The sequence below is a fragment of the Melospiza georgiana genome, chromosome 3 (assembly GCF_028018845.1).
Source record: "Melospiza georgiana isolate bMelGeo1 chromosome 3, bMelGeo1.pri, whole genome shotgun sequence".
Lineage (NCBI taxonomy): Eukaryota > Metazoa > Chordata > Aves > Passeriformes > Passerellidae > Melospiza > Melospiza georgiana.
The window spans coordinates 40660810-40679234 of record NC_080432.1 but is presented as its reverse complement, the minus strand read 5'-3'; the positions used below and the strand labels follow the sequence as shown (position 1 = coordinate 40679234).

The 18425-nt window shown below is 41.1% G+C and overlaps 1 long non-coding RNA gene across 1 annotated transcript; it reads right to left on the bottom strand.

Annotated features, from left to right (window-relative positions):
- Positions 1 to 1939: 1939 nt before the first annotated feature.
- LOC131082011 (uncharacterized) lies at positions 1940 to 17286 on the bottom strand. The gene is made up of 3 exons (XR_009114307.1): positions 17195 to 17286; positions 2443 to 2590; positions 1940 to 2323 (listed from the first exon to the last, which is right to left on the bottom strand). It is a non-coding gene; the product is annotated as an uncharacterized LOC131082011 (long non-coding RNA).
- Between the last annotated feature and the right edge of the window lie 1139 nt (positions 17287 to 18425).

Below are 18425 nucleotides of genomic sequence, written 5' to 3'. Positions count from 1 at the left end.
GATATAAACCCAGCTACTCCAGATCAGCCATTCTCATCGGGATTGTAGCTTATTGATTTTAGGCATTAATTTTCAGGTTTCTTATTAAAAATAAAAAAATATTCTTATCTATTTTAAAGAAAAAATCCTGATGTAAACAGAAAAAAAATTATTCTGATTTTTCCAAGACTAGACAGTAAATCTGATCTCCTGTACCCACCTTCTCATTAGTTTGAGCTGCATGCCTTTGAAGCCTCAATAATCATCAAAGTAATTAGGTCACCCAAATCTGAGACTGAAATCTGAGATCAAAACTGTACTTCTTAAGGAGTGATGGCTTACAAGCAGATAGGCTAGATAAATAAAATTTTAAAATCCCACCCCCCAAGTGACAAAACACATGGGTAACAATAGTGATTCCTGCTGCCTCTGGAGATCTTCACACCAAGAAATTAAAGAATTTGCAGTAATTGTCCTCCTAATCACGCTATTACATGCAGTGTGAAAATAGTGTATTTCAAAATCTCTCCCATCAAAACTAAAAGCTTCTATGCACTGAGTGGACATATAAAAAATAAGTCTTTGAGAAATGGATGAAGAATCTATGTAGAAAGGATTTCTACACATACCAAAGTAATGACTTAGTATTTCGATAATGATTTTTTTTTCCTCATTTATTAATACATTTTTAGGATTTTACCATGCTGACTTAAACATCTTCAATTCTGCAGTCTGGTTTAATGTGATTTGTATGTAACACATCCCACTGGTGATATGAACTACATGCTTCCTCTTTCCAATACACACAGCTTCAGCTCCAAGTGTAGCAGCTTGTACTTTTCCATACAGTGTTTTTGCTTTGGTCCCCTGTGTCAGGCAGTACTGTAACGGCTAAATGTAATATTGTTAATATTACACTAAAAAACATCTCCTGCTCTATAGAATGTGCTAGTCCTGTAGAAGTGAAACTCTGCTGGAATATTGATCACTCTGTAGGAGGCCAAACATTGGCAGTTTCTGCAGAATATTTGCAAACTTTGTTTTTAGTCCAGCAGCATGGACAGAGTGAAATTGCATTGGCAAGCACACAAACTTGTAAAAAAAATTTCAATCCCCCTCCCAGTGCAGTTCCATGGGACTCAAAACACCAGAAACAACTTCTGACCTCTCTGAGCAATGATCACCCCCAAACGTGTTATTCTGCAAACTGGAAAACTTTACAAAAAAACTAAACTAAGGAAAACTGGTATTATTAAATGAAAGAAAGAAAAAAAAAAAACCAAAAAAACAAACAACCAAAAACCAACAAAACCAAAACAGACAAACAAACAAAGCAAACCATGCATTCATTATCCACTTAAATATCGTTTCTGTAATAGTTTGCTTTTAAAAAAAGAGGAGAGGAGCTGGAAATTAAAAAACAAAAAGCATCCTAAAGGGTTGAGGTACATACTGTTCAGTGAGGGATGTACTCACAGAGGTTTCATGGAAGTTCTTCACATTATCCCTATTGGCAGCAAGCAGAACTTGTGTTGCAGGGCTTCTGGGCTTGGGTCTGTGGGATGACTACAGAACACCAGAGCAATGTCCATAGCAAGAACAGAGAAACAACCCTAGAGTACATAGGAATGAAACTAAAGAGAATTGCAAGCAGATTTTAAGAGCAAGACATCAAAAAGAAGACAGGGATGCTGAAAAAATGGAAATAGAAAAACCCTTCAAAATTATAAAAACCTGAAAGATTCATTCAGAATTATCTCCTCCAAAGCCAAATATTCCTACTGCCTCACTTAATTGACAATGAGATTTCCATGGGGCCTGGAATCTGATCTGGCACATAGAATTTACAGAAGCTTATAAAATTTATTTACTGTAACAGCACACCAACAATGATATACTATGGATTTTAGATGAGTATTTTATATTTCCACAGAAGTCAATAAAGTTGTGCCAGCAGAAAACTTGGCTTTACATTCACATAAAATATTTTATCTCAAAGAACAATAGAAATTCTAATCAAATTGAATTACTTCATATTGTTACAAACTGCAATTAATCTGCTCAGACTGAAAAGCCATATGAATTTTTGACTGAAAGGCATGCCATTAAGCTTCTCAGTTGTTTACATGTAATGCAACATGACAGGAATTTGTATGGAGATGAGAGAAAATGAGCTATTTGACATTAACTGTTTGGAGTCCTGTCTGAGGCTGTTTGCAGTCTGCAGTGGATTGGCAGGGCTGATCACGCGCCTAAGTGCAGGATTTGTGGGAGGATTTCTCAGACTGAGTTGTTCTTTGAGGAACATTTGGTGAAAACTCACTGTGTCTTTGGGTATCCAAGCCTAGGGAGGAAGTGAGCATTAACATCACCATTTTCTAGCAAGAGTAAATAATAAATCTACAAAAAGGAAATACTTGATTTATATTAAGTAGGACAGGTAAAAAGTAATTTAATTTGTACCTCATATGTGAAGCATGGGAGTTACCTCCCCCAGTCCCTTTCCCATGGAATTTGAGACATTTGAGACAAATGATGGAGACCTGCAGAGTGTCTGGGCAAAAATGAGCGGCTGGGCACCACAGGGACTGAGTCTTGATCACAGGAGATGCTGTGCAGAAAGATGAAGCTTTGCATTAGGCAAGCACAGAAGAGTATCTGCCAGCTCACTTGTACAGTGACTAGTTGGTGCTAGCTGGGATGCAGAGCCAAGGTGAGTGTAGGCTCTGGTCTCTGTGCTGAGGCCAAGGCTGAAGACAGACTTATTTACTGAAGTTCCTTCTGTTGTGCAAGTTTTTTTAGCACCTTAGCCTAGCTAGTTAATTAGAAAGCAAGGGGAGACAGAAGTCTCTCTCCAAAAAGAATTCTGGAATTCTTTTCAAATTCTTTCCAAATTTCTTTCAATTCTTTCCAAATCTGGAAAGTTCAGAGAACAAGAAGCAATTAAAAAGAGCCAAGTATTTATTTATCTGTTTGCTTAAACTTCATGCTTGGCAACATTCAGACAGCCTTCTGAACTGGGAGAGAACTAGAAGCTTGAATGTCTGAGACATATTTTGGGTCAAAAATGAATGATGGTCTTGTTTGCTAATTTAGGACACCTCAAGTAAATAGCATCAGGGAACAGAGGGCAGGTAATCAGCATTTGCTGTCACTTTACAATGTTTTGAACTGAGTACCTGAAATATTGAGAACCCCATAATCATCAGGCATTTTCAAAATCTTCATTTAAAACTTTGTCTGTCACAGAAGAATAATTTTCCTTCAAAGATGAACTGTCCCATCCTCCAGGAAAGTGCATTTGAGGAAAATTCATTAGACTAATCAAGAAGGCAGTTGGAAAACCTGACTTCATTCTAAAAAAATGAACATGTTCATGGAAAACCAGCCTCAAGTTAGGGCTTCAAATGAATCAATTTTGAAAGAGGAAGAAATTACATTACTGGCATTAAAAAGACAAGTCTTGAGACACATGTCATAATTTCTTCCACTGGCAAAGAGATGATGCTGAGCAGTGGTGAGAGCAGTCACCCTTGGTGGGTCCCAGTCCCCTGGAAATTTTTGTGACTGTTCTGAAGCACAGAAGGACGTTGGGGTGTCTCTGCCCACCCCAGCATCCCAGCTGCCTTTTACACAGGTGCCATACTGCCTAAACTGCTGGTGGACTGTGCCCAGTAACTTTGCTGTGAGGCTGGACCGGCCATCAGCACACTCAGGGGCTTGCTTAAGACAAGCACTGCCTGCCTTCACCTGGGAACACTCGTGGCACAGGGGCTGAAGGGTGACATCCATTTACTTTCATTGGTTGTTCTTGGAGAACTGGATTGGCTACTGGATGTGCTTTTATTGACACACAGCAGCTCTTGCTCACTATCCTCAGCAAATGGACTCCAAAGCACACAGTCAACTCCATGAAAGATGGATACTGTCATTAAGAAAAAATACAGAAATCTCAGAGGGAACCACAGAAAGAAACAAACCACAGAGCAAAAATTCTGTTCATCTCTAAACTAGTTGTCCCTCAATTAGGTAATTAGATCTGTAAGAGACTGAAAAGGCCTCTACAAAGACAGTGCAATAACTTTTCACCATGTCTGAGATGATGAAGAAGACAGTTGCATTAAAGCCAGTGGAAAATTATTAATAAAAGAGGTGATTTATGTGCTACTCCTGTTTCTCTAGTTTATTCTTGCTGTTCAGCTGCCCTGAGTTACAACAATTGGAACTGTAAGTATAAATATTGCATTTCTAGCTTTCATGCCCACTTTGAAGACTGAGTCCAGCAAGTGAGGACCAGTGAATCTATAAGGGACATTCAGGTTAGCCTGTAAGACAAATTTATGAGACTCTGAACCTCTGACAAGCATCTGCTTCTGTTCTATTTACTCAGGTAACACAAGAGAGGCCACGCTACTAAAACACATCATAAATGAGTTACTAAATTAGGTCATTCAGCCCCAGAATTAAGACTGGTAGCAATTATATATTGGTTTATTTTATTAATGTGGGTAGTTACCTCTCTAATGGGACTCAGATGAGGATGTTCTTACCAGTAATGGGAAAAATAATCTTATTTAGTTCTTACTGTCTGCTCCCTTCTCACTATGTATCTAAAATGACTGAAATCCAGTGGCTTCAGAAAATGTAACCTCTAAAGTAGTGCTTTCTTGAAAACAAATTAAAAAAACCCCAACGAAACAAAAAAATATCCCCTGACAAACTAAAACCACTTGAATTGTACAAAAATACCGTGAGAAAGCTTCTCACTAAATAGTTCCTCTGGCAAACACAATAATGGAAGGAAACAGAGTACACTGAATGAAATCTATCCCATGTTAATTATGTTGCTTTTTTCCCTTAGGAAAGACTGTTGAGTATATGGGAGAATACAAACTGCTGAAAATTAAAATGTGCTGCAGAACTGAAATCTTGTTAGCTCTGCTCAATGTTTAGCCTTTCACTTGTGAGCTGGGAAGATATGGCAGTTCATGCAGGAAACACCACACCTCTGCCAGCCTTTGCATGACAGGAGTAATCAAACTGTCTGCACACAGGGCACACACATGCACTTACTCATGACAAGACAAGGAAACACAAGGAAACACAAGGAAAAACAAGGAAATGTTTTTGGGGTACAAACACAGAGGCAGCTGCCGGTGGTGCCTCCAGCCTCCTTTCTATGCTATGGAAATGCAAATGAAAACACATCTCCATGAAATTTTGTATTTTGAATATAACTGAAACAGAGATTTTTGAACAAATTAAACTTCTTTTGCTCTTTTACTGGTGACACTTATCTAGCTAGAAAATGAGAAGTCATCTTGTTCTTCACTTATAAAAAGCTGCTATAAGTGCATAATATGGTTAACAAAACACATGCATAACTAAGCTTAAATTTAGAAGTTGTCAGTCTCAGTTTTGAAATGCTGTGTGACTTACCAGAGTCCTAGTCCTACCATAGTATGAATTATGGGCAACACTGGCTGTGTTCCCACAAAAATAAGATAAAATATCAGAGCTGCTCCTTGAATTTTGCTTTTCAGCAGAAAATATTAATGTAAACAGCAATCCATCAACTCATCCACTGCAACCTAGAGCATTACCATTGTGATGAAGTACCAGCAGACATCTTTGTCTCCAGAGCATCCCTCAAGAGCAGGGTGTAGCCAAGAGCATTTGCTTTGATCCATCCCACTGCCATTTGCTTGATGCTCTTCCCCTGCAGACCAAGTTTTAGATGAAGAACTAGAGGGCTTGAAAATTTGGGCCAAAGAACACCTTTGCCTTTTCACAGGAGCTAGGCTCTTTGCCTTGGCCCAAAGCATCATAAGTTCAAAGGGATCATCTGACAGTGCTGGATAGAATAAGTACCAGCATTTATTAGTGATATGAGTCAGCAAATAATCTCTTGCCTTGGAAAGTCAGAGAGTTTGTAGCTGTTGTGTTCCCCACAGAATTTGACATTCTGTCATGAAATACACTGAATTCATGAGTGACTCCAACCTAATCATGAGTCAGACACTCACACTGCTCCATCCTCAAGCATGATAGCCAATGTCCCTCTATCACAAGCTGTAGGACCCAGAATCTCAGAATAATTTGGGCTGGAAGGGACCTCCATAGGTTATTTGGGACAGCTACTTGCTCAGAGTAAGGTCTGCTGAGGTCATGTTTGTTCAGGGCTTCATTCAGTCAGTATCTGGTTATCTCCAAGGTGGCTGATGCTGCAGACTCTCCTGCCATCAATTCCAGTGCTACATCACCCTTCCAGTGAAAAAAACATCCTAATAACAAGGGAGAATTTCCCACATTGTGTTTGGTGTCTCCTGTCCTGTCCTATCACTGTTTTCCTCTTAGAAGTACTTGGATTCAACTTTATACAGACGCTATTTTCTCTCACTGCTACCAAGTCTCCTGACATTCTTCATTCTCAGAAAAAACCTCTCCCTCCAAAATATTCAGTGAAGATGAGCAGATTCATCCTTGCCTCCATCCTTGTTCATGATTTGCAGTCTTCCTTCATCCCTCTTTGGAGCCACTCCATTGCCTAGACCAGTGAATGAGTTCAATGCTGAAACAGAGCCAGCCCTTGTCTTCTTTTAAAGAAGTCAGAGAGTCAGCAGCGCTCTACAACCAGGCAAGGCTTTCTGAAACAAATACATTTTGGATCCTTCAGGTAGCAGGATCCAAAATTCCTCAAGCCAGAAGGCTCAGGCCAAAGTTGATTAAGCCTTCAGCAGGAGAGGACATACTGTTTTCTTGGTACTTTCTCCTCCAGAAATTTAAAATTCACTCTTTTCTCTCTTGTGATCTCTGTAAACTTTCCCTCAGCCTGTGTTTCCTAGGCAGCTCATGCATGTGGAAATAATTTCTGCAATGCCAATATTCCTTTTTGAGTCTGCCTCAGTTCAAGACAAAAGAGCATGGTTCTATTCAATTCTGAAAGGCTATTCTGCACCACATTAGACCAATACAAATACTCTCATGTTTTCTTGTCTTTCAACATAATATGAGGCTCTTATCATTTCCTCTCCTTATAAAAATATATATACAAATGCTGGGAAAGAAAAGCAAGCCCAGCAGTATGAAAGAACTACAAAACATCCTCATATTCTGTGTATTGACAGTCTTGTCATGGTTGTGTTTTGATGTACACAACAGGGAATTCATATGTATCATAAAAATATACCTGTGGTGAAGTTAGAATGATCGAATTTCTATGTCCTAAGGCAAACAGCTACTGCAGTAATCTACTCTGAGATTGGCGTGTCATGTCTAACAAGTTGCCTACTAGAGACATCAATATACTGAGATAAGCAATAGCTACCAAAGGGCTGCTACCAGTCACTCTACCACAGCTTTACTTTGTATCCCTGAGCCACTAAGATTATGTTCACATACTCTATTACATTTTACATAGTGACTTCATATTTTTAAAACAATTTTTCAAGAGCTGAAAGTAGAATTTTTCATTCTCTCATTTTTAGAATTAGCCTAACTCATATTTTGGTTCAAGAGTGGTAGGGCTTTTTTATTTTCTACCCTGTCATTAGAAAAATATTTGAAAAAAAGTTTTGTCATTTCTAGCAGCCAGGAATTGATGACAGTAATCAACCAGCCTATTATTATTATTATTGGAAATACCAATTTTGAATATAAGTCAAAGCATGCACTACAGTCATGAGGATGCTTCCATGCAGCAAAAGTTCTGGAAAGCATTTAGGTAGCTTAGTGAATTTTCCATATGGCTCTAGGGAGTAGATATTAAGGAAACTTTACAACCTTTTGAAAGAATATTGCATGTTCTCCCTTCTCCTCAGAGTCCCAGTCCATGAGGTTCCATGATTAAAGCCTCAACTCACCCCAAATTATAAGGGAATCACATGCCACTCTACACTGACATCAAGAACCCATTTCACACAGTTTGGCTGGATGGAGGTACAAGGAGTACAAGGAGTTTTTGGCTGGTGGCTGGACAGAGGTACAAGGGCATTGCAGAAATCTAGTCTGAGCCTTCTCCCACTTCAGCAAAGCCCATTTATGTTCTTTGCTGAATTCTTGAGTTTAGACTCATCAGACTGGAAAGCACATGGAAACCCACAGGACCCAGAACATCCACTCACCATAACTAACCACTGCAAAGCTCACAAAGGGCTGGGGCTCCCAGGCTCTGTCCAGGCTCTGCTGGCTGGACTGCACACAAGGGTGCTTTGAAGCTGAAAATCTCCAGCATCTGAAGTCCAGGCTCCCTTCACCCCAGCTTGGGCTGACTATCAATTCAGTCTGCTCTTGACCAGTTCAGAGCCCTTTGGAAAGTCCCAAGATCCTTACAAGGCAGGATCTGCATAATGCCTTCTGCAGACATTGGCACTAGAAGATCAGGAGGGCGGTGGGAAACTGCACAAAGTATCAGGACCTCATAATTCCACAGGGCAGCCTTCAGGTAGTAGTGCAGGCAAACTGCTGAGCCCTGAATCTGTCAGAGGCACAAAACCCAGACAGACTTGAGATAATCTCCTCCACCTCCACTTTCCAATCAGGTAGATTTCTTCTTCCCATTTCTCCCACTGGCTTGTAACTGTTTCAGCAATTAGAGACCTTCTACTTGTCAACATTCTTGTATTCCTTTCGTGTTTATGCTCTTTGTTAATTAGGTCTGGTGCAGGGAGGTTGGACCAAGCGACCCACTGTGGTCTGTTCCAACTTTACCCATGCTGTGATTCTTCCCCACAGATGATGCCTGTAATATTCTCTTAGAGAGCATCTGACCTTGATTTAGGCAGCTAATCGTGATCTTCTCACTCTGCTGTAGGCAGAGTAGAAATTCCTCTTTTCCTGTGGATTCCTCAATCCCTGATATTGATTCTGGCTCTGTCTGCTGCCCTCTGCAGCAGAGACATCCCTTCAAGAAGAGAGATTCAGTGTCAGCAAAGGCCAATATTTTCCTGTCCACTAGCCCCATTAGGCTGAGATCCTTATAGCAGGGCTATGGTGTTTCACTGGTGACATTTCTTCCCTTGTTTCCCTTGTTCCCCAAGTTTCTGCTTGGATTCTTCCTTCTTGCCTAAATAGAACACATATCACCAAATGTTGCTTATTCAGGGAAAATTGCTATTATTCCTTTAATATGAAACAGATCGATGTACCAAAGACTTGGAGCAACTGAATTAGAAATTAATAGGGAAAAAACCAGAAGATGGAGAGAAAAAAACCTCACACAAATCACAAATGAAACAACCCCTGCCCTCAATCTTATACTTAAGCCAAGAAATATATTAAAACTTGGTTTTAACTTGTAACTATTGGCAAGCAAAGTCAATCCTGGAGCAATCACAGAGGAATAAAATAGCAGCTATAAAAACCAGACTGGATACTGAGAGATAAAATCCTGCACATCGATTTTCACAATTAATAACTGCCAGAATTACTGCAATTCATTAAGGAGTTGAAATCAAATAATAAATCAGTCCTCAGCCACATGTTAAGCAAAAAATACCAATTTTAAAACATAATTGCTGAGTGTGGCATTAGTAATTGTAAATTACTAATTGCATGTTGTAGGTACCGATGCTTATCCCTTTGGGTTGCTCACAGTTCTGCATGCATATTTTGCACTACTATTTGGTCCCCAGAGGTGTCACATTCCAGGTTACTTATTCCCAGGGTAGTATATTACAACTTGCTAATTTCCATGTACCTACTTGGCCTGTTAGCCCAATCGACTTGAGCTGTGTCATTTGCCCAGTGGTCATGGGCAGACATGGCTAACAGTCCTTCTTGGAGCCTTAACAGAAAGAGAGGGTTTTCCAGGCTGCAGCAGTGAGGTTCTGTGCTGATAGAACAACTTCCAAATACCATTGGTCATTACAATGACAAAGCAAAGCACATGATTCCTGTTTACAGGGCATTAGTATGTGTAGCTGTAAAACTCAACATTTGCTAAAGGTTTTACTAACTTTGCACTATTTCATGCTTACATTTTGTTCCAGAAGAGAGAAAATGTGTTGCATCCAAGACAGACATGCAGTTTCTGACTGTCTGTGATGGTTTGCTGCTCCTGAACAGATGTGGTGAGGATGAGGCAAGGGGTCATGCCTGTTTCCCTCTCTGGTTGCTCATGGCAGGTATTGCATATGGACTTCTTATCTTCTTCAACTCTTGTAACTTAGTGTAGAACTTGGATGTGACTTGAGAAATTGTTCCAGAAATTAACTCTATCATCTTCACCTTGAGAGAAAAAGCAGCTCCTTCCTCCCTTCTTATCCATTGTAACCCTTATGCAGAGTAAGACTGAGGTTTAGTGGAATTCTTGTGTCTCTGAATTTGAGGTAATTCCACTTCAAAAAAAGAAAGTCCCATAACACATGCAATATTCATGCACCATAGGGGATTTTCTTCAGCTTCACTGAGCTTTGGATTAAGCTTCATAAAAACTTGAAACTTTCCACAGTCTCAGACCTCATTGGTTTTGGCCTTTCTGCAAGCCTGCAAGGAACCCAGCAGCACACACACACACCACACATTCCTCCCTCCTCACCTCAGCAGGATTTCACTTAGCTCCATCTCCATCTTAATTCACCAGTTGACCTAATGATATTTTGACTGAGGCCAATTCCACATTTGCTCATCAATATTGCATCTCACATCTCAGCCCTAGAGATTTCTATATTTATCTTGCCTGGGATTACAGGGAGGACATAAGGAGACTGTAAGTAGCTTGCACTATTCCCTTTGACTTATCAAAGGCTTCTGGTATGGAAACAGTGCTAGCTGTTTGTAAATGAATTTGCAAAACAGACATACAGACAGACACACCAAGTTCACATACAGTATAACATAACATATGATGATGACTGATATGATATATTATATGATATATGGCTGCAAAATATTTTGCTTATATTTCTTTATGTAGCATGTAGTATTAAGATTCCTGTCCATGGTAAAGCAGGAAGTATCTTTCTACAGGATTTCCCTGATGAAAATATGAAGGTACATCTTCAGGGCACATCCACCATGAGTAACTCTTCATGCATGCCATACAATTATCTCTATTTCAGGTGAAATCTGCGGGACACTGCTGAGGGCTTGAAACACTGAATTCTACCTCCATTTCCTTTGGGATCATTCTGGATTATGCTATCTAGTTACTTTGCCTTTATGATTCAATTTTTAAGCACTTACTTGGACAGCTATCAAGTATCCTTTAGGACTCCCACAGACAGAGAAGCAGACTCACTGTAACCATCTGGGGCCAGAACTATGATTAACTTTCAAGTCAATGTGCCTGTAGGAAAGGACTACAAGTTAGATATGTTTCTTCCACTTCAACCAGAAAAATAAAACAAAGTTTAGAAGTGTCCTCAGGATTTGGGTGCCCAGCATGAGACATTTTTACTGTTAAGCATGCAAAAATCACTGATACTTACAAAATTTTGGAAGCTGGTGGTCTCCTGTCCCTAAACTAACAGTGATCCTCCTTCCCCTACACTGGCAACTGAGTTCCATGCACAACTCTTATGGAATATACTCATTTGACACATGGTAATAGGGTCTAAAATCACAATGTCCTTTTGTAATGCTATGACCTGTAATGCTGTTTTTTGCATCATTAACCTTTAGGTTTTGGCTTCATTGACTTTTTTTGATGTTTCAACTTACAAGGAAATGACACCAAGACAGGAACCTCACTTGGAGAGTTTGGGATGGGTAATTGCTCCGCATTTGCCTAAGAAATTCTCTAATTGTTTCTGTCCCTCTGTAAGACTGTCTGGAGACATCCGGGTTGCTGAACTATACCTGAAACCTTTCCTGATCCCATGAACCAACAGATCCTTGACTCCAAAAACCTGGGATTTCTTCATTGCTTGACAGGGCATCTCCTAGAGTGGCAGTCTGTATGCTTTCACCCTGAACACCTCACTGCTCACACCTCACAGACATCCCTCTAGGCCTATCAATACTCTACCACCAGAACCTACTCAGTTGCTCTCACCACCAGTAACCACATCCACTTTAACTTTCAGCAAAGAACCAAAGGCACCTCCTTCCCTACTTCCCCTGCCTGATTATCACATTACATCGCCTTTTTACTTCCTGGTGCATTCAGAGGAAAATAAGCTTCACAGATGGATGGTGAGCAGTCTATGAATGAAAAGAAACTGGTTGAAGTCCAAATAATGGCTATGTAGTCACAGGTAGACCAGCTCGTGGTTCTTTGGGCTGTCTCTGGCAGGAATTGGGATGGACAACTCCAGTTAACACAAAGTACATGAGGTTGTACACACATACCTTCTCTTGCAAAGACTCTGGCAAAAGTATCAGAGTGTGTAGAGTATCTTATTCTTTGTAGAATTTGCATCCAAAAATGTCAGACTGCTTTGTAATCTTTAACTAGTCAATCTGAATTATTTCTGTGAAATAGAAGGACTACATAGACATTGATCACTTCACTCCAGCCTTGGAGCGTACTCACCACTGGAGTACAGCATCAGCTGGGTAGTAAGATGCAATGACATCTTCTCAAGTTCAAAAGGAAGTGAAGACTTATTGCTTGTAGTTCATTTTCATGAGGAGTGTGGGAGGCTCAAGAGGAAACTTCAAAGTGAAGCTGTGTGCAAACACTCAAACTAGACCTGGTGGGACCAAATTTGCTTTGCAGAGCAGTTGTCGCTCTGTCACAACAACACTGCTCAGGACTGGGAGTGATCAGGGTAGCAAGGCAGTCTACACATTCTAAGAGTTTTGGTTTCTCTGTCAATAACTGAATCAGCCTGAAAATAAATCTTAAGAAAAATCCCCAGCAACCTTCTAGGCTGCTGGAAGCCCACACGGGCCCAAGAAGTCCTTGTCTGCACCGTTCTCCATCCCTTCCAGTACATCTATGCAGATTTTCAGGGTAGGAGCAATCTCTGGTCAGCTCTTCCCTATTTAGGGAAATATTTAATCCTGTGTTTACCTGAAGGCCAGTTCTGATGCTTGTTCTTGGGTCAAGAATTTCTGTAACAGCAAGAGATAAAAACACACAAAGACATTAATGAAATCAGCATTCTCTCACATGATTAATAATGTTTCCTTTTCAACAGTCAGCAGGTGAAGAAACTCAGCAGTAAAATTCTTCTGCATGGACTCCTGCCACAACAAGAGAGCATATGTACTGAATCCATTCCTTTCAGTGCAGGCAGAAGGGAAAGTGTTAATTATTCTTTGTGGGATGAATGAAATGCACTGTACAATTAGCACCTTCTGTGCTCCTGCCTAATGACAGGCTTAACTTAAGAGAATTCTCTGTACTGTCCTACGTATCACCTTTCCTCTGACATTATCTTCCTTTTCTTGGCTCTCTACGTAGAATTTTAATGAGACTTAATTGTTTTTCCATCAGCTGCAAGGATTTCAATCCCAAGTCATATGTTGGTTGTCATTCTACAGAAGGTGGTATGGGGAGCTGTAGAGATGTTCTCTTGCTAAAACGGAGCAGGAGGCAGCCCCCACACCTCCCACTGCATCCCAGGCAAGGGCTGTCTCTGTGTTTCCAGTGCAGGCCCAGAGACTACAGCTTGGTATTTCTGCAGTTACACAGTGGGGACAGGAAAAATCAGTCACACAAATGACTGCCACCACCTCCCTGCAACTCCACTCGTTGCAAGGAGGCTTGAGGTGTTGGTTCCTGCCTGACAAGGGTTTGCACTCAACACAGAGTACTTGCAGGTGCCAAATGAGCTGTACATCAGCCTTCTGTTTTATGTCCTTGGCCATTTACTAGTCACCTGCACACTTTTGTCTTTTGTTTCATCATTCAGACCATCTTCAGTAGTACAGCATATTTAAAACAGATTTGCTTACTTCTCTTAAACCATTTCAAGGGCACTTCTGAAGATATCAGAGATTCTCTGAAGCATCATGAGGGAAACAGGATGTTGCAAGAGCAACTGGGTAGAGCTCACTGTATCTGCTGACAACAGGGAGCACAAAGGGTTCCTTGATATGCAGACCCATGATGTGGTGCCATTACAGAGAAAGATGCTATGATTACTCTGTATGGTCATCAGGCTGCATGAAGATAAATTCCAGATTTGAAGAGGTGCTGCCCTATAGTTAATCAATAAGCCATTTCAACAGCTGACACTGCCTGTGGGATCCTGGCACTAGGTGTGAGGGTGCAGGGCCTGGGAACAGGGGTGGCATCACAGCAGGCCGGCAAGCCCTGAGCACCAGGGCTCTGAGGCTGATGGGAGAAGTCCCAGACACAGAAAGGGAATCTTGGTCTCTATGCAGAGCTCCCACAGGGCTGCAAAGTCTGCTATCACTCAGCAAAGGACCAGGAGCCTAAAAACAATGATGGTTAATTAATATCTCATACTTCCATAATATTCAATCCTGGGTCCTATATATAACTTACAATCAATGGTCTGGGAGTATGTTAGCAAACAGCAGCATTTATGAAATGAGGAAGCTGAAGCACTTGTTGCTGGTCTGAAGGGTATGAAATCAGAGGAAAATATAATTTGAGGCCTTAGAGAACAGTAGTTTCAGGTCCAGGAGGACAACATCACCTTCCCACTCTGAATCTTGTGCTCCTCAACTGGACAATGTGACAATGGCTAGCCAGTCATGTTTAATCAATACTTAGATATTTCTGTTAGTCATTCATGGACTTAATATTTATTAAAATATTTCTCAGAGCCTTGTTCCTGCACACTACTCTATTTCATCATGTGGAGCATTCAGTGACAGCTTCCATGTAGCTGTCTTCTGTTATCACATCTTCTGCCCTCCCAAAATATCTCTTTCCCTTATGGGAAACAGCATGGAAGAAATAGCATCTTTTATGTCATAGCTGCTGTTTGACAACTGTGTGGTTTCCATCTACACCTTACGCTCATTATAAATATTCACTTTTTGACAGCTAGAATCTTCCTTTTGGGGCTTTGGTGCCAATCCAAATCCCAGGAAAGTGTAAGAAAACAAATTAATTAGCAGGCACTGGAGAGTGTGAATGTTGCCCAAAGGTATACATTGGCAACTAAATATGAGAAGCCTGTGATGCTTATTAAGTGACTTGAGTTTGGCTGGTTGGCAGGAACAGAGCTCCTGCACCAGAGAGCAGTGGGCAGCTCTGCAGCTGGAGCACAGCCAGAGCCCTGCACTGCTTCTTTCTAGCTGGGGCTATCTCCTGCTCCACTTTGGGGTGACATCAGGAAGCCAACTCAGATTTGAGGATGGTGCTTTATATTTGATCAGTTGCTATAAGCAAGACAGGCCAGAGTCTACACATTAACATTAACAGAGTCTACACATTAACAGGCTGTAAGATAACCACACAAAGTGACATCCCCACAGCAATGAGCGGCTTCCCAGATTAACATCCACAGAGCATGGTAGCCACTCAAACAGGGCTCTAATTTTGGCCACTAATAAGAAGATGCAAGTAAGCTGATGAGAACCGAAAAACTTTGTTTACTCCCTCTTTCTCAGACTATTTTTCATTAACCATTACAAATATTCAAATTAAAGCAAACACTGCAGATATGAGGGAATCTTTAATTCACTGACAAGAAATGCTGCCTTCAGGACCTCTTTCAGGACCACTATAAATAGAAAGCCATAGCGATGCAAAACTGAAATCAGTGCTGACAGTCCAGCTCGTCTTCTTTAAAGAAGTTGCCAAAATGTGCCGAAATTGAAGTATTAGGAGAGATAACACACTGTTTGCTCAGTGCACCTCATCTGTAATTTACAGATTGCGAATGTTGGCATCACTTGAACACTCTAAATGTTGGCATCACTTGAACACTCTAAATGTTGGCATCACTTGAACACTCTACTCTTCCTTTTAAAATGTGTCCCATGCCTAGAGCTTTAGACAAATCATCTAATTTCCCAACAAGTCAGTAACATTCAACTGAGTGTTGCTACTAGAGCAGAACAAAATATGTTCCTGTTGTGTCATAAATGGAGAACTGTTGAGTCCAGAACTTACATGTCAAGGTGCAGGCAGGGGCTGATGCATTGGTCATACCTTACATTTCTGGATGAACTCCTCTTTCAAAAGCATAACTATACCTCTGAGTATGGGAAATAGGCAAAAGCAAGCAAAAAGATGGCTATACCAGCTCTGGCCTACAGCACCAGATATTTCCATCCCTCGTTGCACTAGCTAAATGTAATACTCATGTAATAAGCAAAGTCCAAAGAATGTCAATTTAAAAGTTCCTCTGAGTGTCAAATGTCAACTGTGTCTTATGCCAACATGTTCCCCATGCTCCTCTGTGCTTCTTGCTCCCTCTCCCAGTTACATTTTCTGGTGTTATGTATCTTCTAACCAGGAGGACAGATGTTTAAGTTTCTCTACATAAGAAACTCTCAGCAATCTTCTGAAAGCAGATACCTTTAACAAACAAATTCATTGCGAAAGAGTCCCACTTACAGAGCAAGCATGCAAACAAAAAAAAAATCCATAAAAGTCCCTGAACAAGCCCCATCTTGAGAGAGAACTTGAGAGAGAACCCTGCACTGGGCTGAGGGGATGATTAACCTGATAACCCCAGAAACTGGAAAATTTCCCAGGGGCTTAAGAGATCTTTAAACATAACTCCCTCAGCAACCAAAATTTGAACTCACTTCCTTGGAAGTGAAACTCGAGCCTATTCATCCTGGTAACCCCATGTAAAGGCACCATGTGAAGTGCCTGGCTTTCCAGGCTGAGGCTTTCTGCCTCTGCTGGTGTAGAGCTGCAGCTCAGCCAGTGGAAGGAGGCAATTTGCACCAGACTGATTGATGCCTGCTGATACCTACATGCTGTGTGAAGGTGAAAAGGCAGGGAATGTGTATAGAGCAGGATACCACACACATAACAAGGGGCTGTGGGCCATTGAGGCATGGACAGCTAATGGAAATCCCTCTGCTGTGCCATGATACACCCCCAAGGCACCCACCCAGCTGGCAGGGCTTTTGAGCCCCTGGGAGAATGTATCCTCAGGAAACACTCTCAGGAGAGAGAGATGATGTGTGTTTAATGACACAATAGAAATGTTTCTGGCCATGCACATGCATGGATGGAGTCCCCTGACTGGGGAGGAAGCTGGCATCTATGAATCTCATGACCAGAGGAAGCTGGCATCTATGAATCTCATGACCAAACAGGGTCATACAACATATATAAGTGCACAAAAGGTCATGTGTGCTTTCCTCATGGTCTGTGCCCATGCCTTACCAGGATTTATGAGAGGTGACATCAATCAGTTTTGGAAAATGCTTGGGATCCTCAACTTCCAAGAAAGGAATGGATAAAATCTCCAACAGATCTGGTATTTTGGAAAGCTGTTAGACTCACCTAAAGTAAAACACAGAAAGTATATAATGAAATACTGAATATGGGTTTTTTCTTCCATTATTTCTAAAAAGGGTAGTTAATGTCTTTGCCTGTGCTGTAGAAAACTCTGAGACAAACCTATCCTTCAGGTCACAGGAAGTGGTGACATACAGGCAAAAATAAAATCAGTGTTGCATTCAGTTTACATCTGTGTGGTTCCAACTGCTAGAGCCCAGATTATTTTTTCCTTTAATTTTAATCATGCCTGCAGAAAATGAGAACCCTGTGGTACACTCCTTCAAGCCAGAGTGCAGATACCCTGACTCCCCTTTCCCTACCAACAGCCTTTTGGGGCCACACCATCCCTGACCATTCCAGAGCACAGCTTCACTGACAGCATATACAACCTGACAAGTAAAAAGTACAAGATGGTGAAGGAATTTTCTTCTCTCCCACCCCCACCTTCTAGTGGCACAGAATCTACATAAACAAATGATATCATTGACTTTGCCAGTAGATTAGCCTTTTCATCTGGGAATACTGCTTCATTTAAAATAAAGGATTAGAAACCCTTCACAAGAGACAGGTAAAACTAGCATAGACACATCATTCCCAAAATAGCTAAAAAAAAAAAAAAAAAAAAAAAAAAAAAAAAAAAGACAAAATAGCAAGAGTCAGAGATTAACCAAGGGACCTACAAAGGCGCTTTTTTTTTTTTTTTTTTTTTTTTCATCTAGCTGCTATGGGCTTTCTTAGACAGAAATAGTTGCTCCCAGAAGTGATGGAAACCTTGGCTTTGTCCTGACTTGAAGATGAGCTTAACTGGAGAGGTGAAAAGGGAAGTACTTACAAGAAGTACTGATTGGTTGATTGGTCTCCCTGTCAATTCAATTAATATGCTGGCCCACAGGGGCCCTCTGCTGCTCCTCAGCAGCCAGGGCCAGGCAGAGACATAAGTGGAGAGAACAGAGTGGGGGGCAGTGCTTGACTTTCCCTGGGGTTCCACACTGGCTAAACCAGCTGCTGAGGAGAAGCAAAACCTCACATCATCCCCAGTGTATCTCTTGCAAGGAGCACAGTGGGCAAGGAAGCAGCCTGTCCCATGGAAGGGAGGGAAGGAGGGAGGGAAGCT